General features: G+C 31.5%; 1 protein-coding gene across 1 annotated transcript in view; it reads left to right on the top strand.

Annotated features, from left to right (window-relative positions):
* The first annotated feature begins 5199 nt into the window (after positions 1-5199).
* The window catches only part of sall4 (spalt-like transcription factor 4), a 31393-nt gene continuing 27398 nt past the window's right edge, over positions 5200-9194 (top strand). Inside the window, exon 1 of the mRNA XM_054789077.1 lies at positions 5200-5329. The gene's annotated coding sequence lies outside the window, so the exon portion shown is untranslated. The remainder of the gene's footprint in view (positions 5330-9194) is intronic.

The following is a 9194-nucleotide window of genomic DNA, read 5'->3' as shown; positions in this document are numbered from 1 at the left end:
TGGAAATGAAAATAGTCTGTTCCAGGGTCAAACTGTGGCCGCCATAGAAATGTACAAGCCACCTTTTAAGTCACATTTTAACATGATTACCTGTCACACGAGTGTAAAGACAAAGATTTTTATTTGAATTAATAAAGAAAGTATACCAGAGTCAAAAATGAAACAGATCAAAAGTCAAACACCACATAAGAACATATGCTAAAAACAACAACAGCGAGCAATAAACAGAGAAATCAAAGGTAATATTCCTAATATTATAAAAAAAACGTTACTCTTACCATAATAATAAATCATATATGACTATAAATAAATCCATAATATAAGTCAAGATAAAAAAATAATATTAATAATGAATAAAATTGAAATAAATAGCACAATGTTGTTATATTATTATTGTATATGCCATCCATCCATCTTTTATGCCGCTTCCTTCACTAGGATCGCGGGGATGCTGGAGCCTATCCCAGCTGACATCGTGCGAGAGGCGAGGTACACCCTGGACTGGTGGCCAGTTATTGTATATGTAAAAGTAATAAGTCAAAGTTAAAAAAAGAAGAATGTAAGTAAGTATATTAATTATCAAATTAATAAGAAGTCCATTTAAATTGCTGGAAATGGAGGATTTCATTTTATTTGAAATTGTAGATTTGAACACTTTAAAAAAAGATTCACTATTAAATTTTACTTTTCAAAAAACAAAAAAAATGTGTTGGCCTCTTTAATATTGACATCATATTTTGATAATCTGGAAAGTTATAAATTCATTATAAATTTATGATAAATAATTATTTAAAATACTATTTAATTTATAATAAATTATGAATTAAATCTTGATTAGAACACTTTAAATAAAAAGTGTCCATTGTCTTCTATTAAATGTTTCTTTGAAACAAAAAAAAACTCAGGAAAGAAGTATTGTCGTATATAATATTTACATAATATTTTGTTAATCTGGAACGGTATTATTTTATACTAAATAAGTAATAATTTTATAATTGATTTAATGTATAATAAATTATACCTTATTAGTTTTAAAAAAGTGTATTGCTTTGATTTGAATGCTGTATTGAAGAATAGTTTAAATTTAACTTTAATAAAATTTAATGAGCACTCTGGCATCTACACTTTAAATTGCGGTAATTTACTATCTAAAAAAATTACGTTAGCCAGGAATTCATTGTCAATGAAAGATTTGAGAGGAATGGTGTTGTCAGAACATGAGTGAGTTGAGTCAGTGTGTGTCCCGAACACTTTGGCTTGTTGTCTTTTTTTCCTTTTTTTTTTTAATCTCAGGGCGGCTTGTCAGGAAGTATTACCCTGACGTCTTGTTGTTGTTGCTGCTTTGAGACTTAAAAACAGCACTTTTTCAAACAAATGTCCTCAGGGAGGAGGGGGCAGAAAAGTTAGTGGAAAAAAACACCCATAAAAGTCTTTTTATGGACAAAGGAACGAGTGAGTGGACACTACCATTGTTTACCATCAACTACAAACGTAACGCATTGTTAACACGTCCTCTGCTTTATTTTTACGCCTATAGGTAGATATTGCCATCCTTAAAAACTTTATTAAGTGTACAGGAAAAGTCTTAAATCACATTTTGTCATTCTTACCTTTCATACAAGTGTAAAAATAAGTCCAGTACTGTTAATAATAATGTCAATAGAAATAGTCTGTTCCAGGGTCAAACTGTGGCCACCATAAAAGCTTTATTAAGTGCACAGGCAATGTTTTAGGTCACATTTGGACATTTTGAAGTATCATACGAGCGTAAAAAGAAGATAGCCACTGTTGTTAATAAGGTAAACAACGTTAGCGTGTGTGACATCACTTTAATACGCGACATGTATGTGGCGTAAATCATCTTATGAAACGTGAAACACGTGCTATGAAATCCTCACTGGCAAAAAAGAAAAAAAAACAAACTTTTTTTTTTTTCCAAAAACAATGCGAGGAATTCCTGGGGTTTCAACAGATGGCTATTAGCAAGCAAAATATTGTCTTTGTTCACACATGCCTTATCCTAGCAAAACAAACATGATGGAAATCGGATCTTTACACATGCAAGCCATTGTGTGTGTGTGTGTGTGTGTGTGTGTGTGTGTGTGTGAGAGAGAGAGAGACGCATGAGTGTGCAGTCCGCCTGCTTTATTTATCTTACCTTGCTTTTAAAATGCTTCTAAAAACCTTCTACTTATGAAGCATTGCATTTGCACATTTGAATCAGAACATAATGTCATAATTATGAGATAAAAAGGCACAAGTATGAATGAAAAAGTTGAAATTACCAGATGAAGTCGTAGTTATGAGATAAAAAGTCATAATCACGAGATAAAAAGTTGAAATTATGAGATAAAAATCCTAATTATGAGCTAAAAGGTCACGATTATGAGGTGAAAACTCATAATTAGGAGATAAAAAAGTTCACTTTGAGATAGGAAAGTCATAATTATGAGATAAAATAGAAATTGTGAGATAAAAAGTCTTAATGATGAGCTTTTTTTTTAGCCTCAACATGGTGTCAAAGCTAAGCTAAAGCTACTGCATATCGCTGCGAACGTCCTGGCTGGTCCTCTAATATTACAGAGCGCTAAAGCTGCTAATGGCGGCGATAAAGACACCGTTTTACTCTCATAGAAGCTAACGTAGCATCACGCATGTGCGCCTCATCAAGGCTACAGCTAGCACCCCAAGCGACCCCCTCCGCGGATGCGAGTCATATTATTTGCTTGACCCCGGCTGGGCCGATCCTTCACGGAAAAAAGACAAAGCTGATGTTTGCAGCGACTTCACAAAACGTCTAAAAGGGACAACAATGGATGATGAATCCTGTCAGTCACCCGAGACTTCCAGTGTGGTGGAAAGTTTCCAACAAGGACCCACACCTTCACCAAACACCCCCACCCCCCAAAATAAAAGCAGCTTTCTGGCCAGACGAGATCAAATTGCTGCTCTCAACACAATCAACCAGTAACTTAACCATTTCATGTGCTATCAGCTTCTTTATTCATAACTATGAACTAACATTACTATACTGTACTTCATTTATACCTATATACTGTACTTTCATATCTATATATATACAGTAGAATATATATATATATATATATAGACTATACTATTTCCGCCACTGAGAGAAAAAATATATCCCAATGGCAAGTCATGATTATGAGTTAAAAAGACATAATCATGAGATAAGAAGTCAGAATTATGGCATAAGAAAGTCATAATTCTAAGATTAAAAAAATCTAAATTATGAGATAAAAAAGTGGAAATTACAGGATAAAAAGTCAGTGTTATGAGATAAAAATCAAAATTACGAGATGAAAAGTCATAATTGTGAGATAAGAAAGTTGTAAGTATGATAAAAAGTTGAAATTACAAGATAAAAAGTCATGATTATGAGATAAAAAGACAAAGTAATGAGATAAAAAGCTGAAATTAAGAGATGAAAAGTCATAATTATGAGGTAAAAAGTTGAAATTACGAGATAAAAAGTCATAATTGTGAGATAAGAAAATTGTAATTATGATAAAAAGTTGAAATTATGAGATGAAAAGTCATAATTGTGAGATAAAAAGACATAATCATGAGATAAGAAGTCATAATTATGAGATCAAATGTTGAAATTAAGAGACAAAAAGTCAAAGTTATGATATAAAAAGATGAAATTACAAGATGAAAAGTCATAATTGTGAGATAAGAAAGTTGTAAGTATGATAAAAAGTTGAAATTACGAGATAAAAAGTTGTAATTATAAGATAAGAAGTCATAATTATGAGATAAAATGTTGAAATTATGAGACAAAAAGTCAAAGATATGAGGTAAAAAGTTGAAATTACGAGATAAAAAGTCATAATTGTGAGATACTGTAAAAAGTTGACATTATGAGATAAAAAGTTGAAATTACAAGACAAAAAGTCAAAGTTGTGAGATAAAGTTAAAATTATGATAAAACGATAAAAGTCATAATTGTGAGATAAAGTTGTAATTATGATATAAAGTTGAAATTCCGAGATAAAAAGTCATAATTGTGAGATAAAAAGACATAATTATGAGATAAGAAGTCATAATTATGAGATAAAAAGTTGAAATTACAAGATAAAAAGTCAAAGTTATGAGATAAGAAAATTATAATTATGATAAAACGTTGAAATTACGAGATAAAAAAAGTCATGATTATGAGATAAAAAGACATAATTATGACCTAAGAAAGTAATAATTATAAAATAAAGTCAAAATTGTTTGATAAAAAGTCGACATTCTGAAAAAAAAAAGTTTAAATTACAAGATAAAAAGTCATGATTCTCATATTCATAAGAAATTCACAAGATAAAAACTTATGAGCTAAAAAATTGAAATTACGAGATAAAAAGTCATGAGATAGGAAAGTCACAGTTACGAGATACAACGTCAATACGAGATCAAAAGTCTAAATTACGAGATAGGAAAGTCATAACGATGAGATAAAGTCATAATCATGAGATAAAAAGTCGAAATTGTGCCGAGTGCCATGTGACAAAGGCTCCGGTGAAGAAGGCGGCACATGCACATCATTTCAACTGGTGATTATTCAATCAAAAGGTTTTATCGTGAAATAGAAATAGTAATTGCTTTTAATGAATGTGCTTTTCTTTCTTGACGGTGTGGGTGTTGGAGGTGGGGTAGGGTGGGTTGGGTCGGGGTGGGTGTTGGAGGTCGAGCAGTGGTGTTGTCGGCCTGGAATGTGTGGCGGACATCTGTTTTATTAGCATTTGTGATTCCTCCCCCGGCTATGAAGCTGCTGGTGGGCTGATACTGTAGGGGGGGGGGGGCTGAGGCTGCATTTGGATGAATGCTAATCATATTTCAGCACAGGAAGCTTTTCTTAGGTGTGACGTTTGTGAAAGTTCTACTGGGCCCCGTATGAATGTGAGAAGCCTTCATTAGCACGCGCGCTCTCCGCGTTAGCATAGCATTGTTAGGCTGATTGGGCTTGCGGCGTATGGCCGTACATTCACTCCAGTCCCAACCTTGAGCCTTTTGTGGGCCTGCTTTGACCCATAAACAGCCGGCCCGGGGACTTCCTGTCGTCTCCACTCCAGATAATGAATGACTTGATGCACCAGTCCCCCCACCTGATAGCCATCTTCTATTAATTACCCGCAGTAACCCGACACCTTGTGGGGAATGCTGTCAATCAGGACGATTGTTTCTGCTTTTAGGAAGATAAAGTCCGCTCTGGCCCCTGCAGATAAGAAGATCCCACCCCCAACCCCCACCAGAGAGCCCATGTGACACCTTTGCTGTCCACACCGCGCCGTAGTCATCACCTGGATCCGTCACGCGGGACGTGAGTGGCCTCCGCACCTCATTTTTACACCACAAAAACAAGCTGGAATGGAATTGGAACATCAGACAAGGTCATGAAATATATAAATGGGCAAGGAATATTTCTTTCTTTAACGATGGATATGAATCTATTATTACAATAAAATCAATAGATGGTTGTAGTATTATTATTATTATCCGTTAAGGTTGGGATCTGGCTTCATGAAATAGTAAAAAATATATTTCTATCTGCAAATGTAGTTGAACTATTGGAAAAAGTCATGAAGTATATGAAAGGGCATTGGTCATAAAATCCAATAATTCTTAAAATACTGTAGGTGCATGATTAATATTCAACTTATTTTAGACATTTTATATAGAAATATTATATATTTTTTAATTTGTTTAGCTATGAATATGTTTTTAGAGTAAAATCAATGCATGATTGTTCTGATATGATTCTTATTTAAGGTGATCAATCATTATGAAAAATACAAATATAGTTGAACTACTGGAAAAGGCCATGAAATATATACTGGAAGTAAGCAATGAAATAAATATATTGGTCATGAAATCAAATCATTCTTAAATACTGTAGCTACATGATTACTATTCAGCTTATTTTAGACATTTTATTTTTGTTGTTTATAAATATTAATATATTTTTAGAATAAACTCTACATGATTGTATTATTATTCTTATTCTCTTTAGGTGGTGATCTGGCGTCATGAAATGTAATATAAATATTACTTAATAAATATGTGTTATAAAGTACATGTAGTTTAATTGTTGTGAAATATATAAATGGGCAGTAAAATAAGTATATTGGTCATAAAATACACATAGTTTAATTGTTGTGAAATATATAAATGGGCAGTAAAATAAATATATTGGTCATAAAATACATGTAGTTTAATTGTGAAATATATAAATGGGCAGTAAAATAAATATATTGGTCATAAAATACACATAGTTTAATTGTTGTGAAATATATAAATGGGCAGTAAAATAAGTATATTGGTCATAAAATACACGTCGTTTAATTGTTGTGAAATATATAAATGGGCAGTAAAATAAATATATTGGTCATGAAGTCAAATAACTATCCAATACTATAGGTACATGATTACTTTACTTTACTTTATTTGAGGTATTCTATTTTTATATGTACAGTACTGCATATGTTGTACATCATATTTTTATTACGCATGTATAAATACATGTTGCTATTTCATATATTATAATAGCAAATCATATTCCAAATAAAGTCAATGGATGATTACATTATTATTACTATTGTTTTAAGGTTATGATATGACCTCGTGCAAGAATAAAAATAATGGAATCGAAAAATGGAAAACCTCATGAAATATATAAAAATGTTCAATGAAATAAATATGTTGGTCATGGAATAAAGAAGTATTTATTTAAGATTGTATTTGGCACTACGTATTTAGTTAGTGGACTATTTCATTAATTATTTTTATTTTTAATTCATATATTTATATTTGACTTATCTATTTTTGTTCATTTGCTTAAGTTTTGCTTATCACACACACCAAAGAAAATGCCTTTTGTCCTGATGAACGTGTTTGTCCCCCCCACCCCAGCATTTTCTTTGATTAGCATTTGTTAGCAGCTGACACTAGCATGCTAGCAGTGCTGACTCATCCTTTCTTGCCTCAGCTTGGGGGGTGAGGGGGGGGAGGGGGGGTCTTTGCTAATCCACCACTGCTTCACATCAGCATGACTAACAGACACATGAAATTACATTTTAAAAATGTAATAATCACAAACAACATACCAAAAATACTCATTTCATGCCATTATTTTAAATAATAATAATAATAACCAACATATCCATCAATTTACAATTAAATTAAATACAAATGTAAAAAATAATGCGAACCAACATACATTAGAAATGTTCGAATAATAATAATAACCAACATACACCAACAATAACATTAAATAAATGTTAAAAAATAATATGAATAACAGCCGGTGTGCACAAATAAATTAACGTAAATAATATTTATAAAAACCAACATACACAAAAAAATTTAAAAAAAAATAAAAATGTTATACTAACCCAGACACAAAAAGTATAAAGTTAGATTAAATCAAAATGTAAAAAATAACAATAAAAACCAACCTACACGAAAAATTGAATAAAAATGTAAAAATATAATGCTAACCAACATACACAAGAAGTATAAAGTTAAATTAAATCAAAATGAAAAAAATATATATAAATAATAACAACCAACATGCACAATAAGTAACTAAAAATTGAAAATAATAACCAACACAGACAAAAATACATAAAATTAAATAAATGTAAAAATACTATTAATAATAACCAACATACCCCCCCAAAATATAATTAAATAAATAAAAATGTTTTTTAAAAAAAATAAATAACCACATGCACTACAGATTTAATAAAATGAAATAAAAGTATTATAATAATAATAACCAACACACAAAAAAAGAAATAAATTGAAAAATACAATACAAAATATACAGTTAAATACAAATGACAAAATAATAGTAATAACCAACATACACATGACCAAAAAATGAAAAAGTGCTGTTGGAAATATTCATCATTTCATTTATTTGAAGTGGTATATTAGTACAATGATTCCATTTTGCATAATTTGATGATTTTGTGGGCTTTTTCCTTCCATTCATGCATCCAAACCTGAAATGAAATATGCTTAAAAAAAAAAAAAAAAAAGTTAGATTAGTGAAGCAATATGTTTCATGGTAGAAAGTAAGCACATTTGCTCTGTCCTCTGTATGTATGTATGTACGTATGTATGTACGTATGTATGTATGTTTGTATGTATGTATGTATGTATGTTTGTATGTACGTATGTATGTATGTTTGTATGTATGTATGTATGTATGTTTGTATGTATGTATGTTTGTTTGTATGTATGTATGTATGTATGTATGTATGTATGTTTGTTTGTTTGTATGTATGTATGTATGTATGTATGTACTGTATGTATGTATGTCTGTATGTATGTATGTTTGTATGTATGTATGTTTGTTTGTATGTATGTATGTTTGTATGTATGTATGTATGTATGTATGTTTGTTTGTATGTATGTATGTATGTTTGTATGTATGTATGTTTGTTTGTATGTTTGTATGTATGTATGTATGTATGTATGTTTGTTTGTTTGTATGTACTGTATGTATGTATGTATGTATGTATGTATGTATGTATGTAAATGCTCCTAGCAACTTCCCAAGTCAAACAAAACCCCATCCCCCCTTTTTTCTTTGCTTCTGCTGACCCATGGGAGGAGGGGTGCTTACACACACACACACACACACACACACACACACACACACACACACGCACACACACACACACACACACACACACACACACACACATCCCAAAGCATGTGAATCCCTTTTAACTAACTAGGAGAGGCCAATGATTCCCCCATGATGCATTCCTTCTTCCAAAGGATGGCATCACTGCTGGGGAAGGACACAGCAGAGCCAGCAGGTGCTCGTCCATGTAGACAACCTCTGGCCGTGGCATATTTAACCAAATTTAACGATAAAGCCATTAGAAAGTTAACACAACTTTTTACTGTGGAACAAAAAACGATTGGCCTCAATTTGGATGGAGCATCCGGCGATAAATGAAGGCAAAGCGTTCATGCCATTGACTCGTTGTGGCTGAAAGGGAAACAATGTTCCTAAAAAACTGAGTAAAGTAAACTTTTATTTTATTTTTCACATGTTGCAGTCTGTCACCTGTCATTATGACTTGAATTGAAAGCCTGAAAATTATTTATTTGTTTTATAAAAAATTGTACACGACATTACATTTCTTTTATTTAGTTGTCAAACGAAT

The sequence above is a fragment of the Dunckerocampus dactyliophorus genome, chromosome 1, assembly GCF_027744805.1.
Source record: "Dunckerocampus dactyliophorus isolate RoL2022-P2 chromosome 1, RoL_Ddac_1.1, whole genome shotgun sequence".
Lineage (NCBI taxonomy): Eukaryota > Metazoa > Chordata > Actinopteri > Syngnathiformes > Syngnathidae > Dunckerocampus > Dunckerocampus dactyliophorus.
The sequence above is the reverse complement of the archived record's forward strand: the minus strand, read 5'-3'. Positions and strand labels throughout refer to the sequence as shown.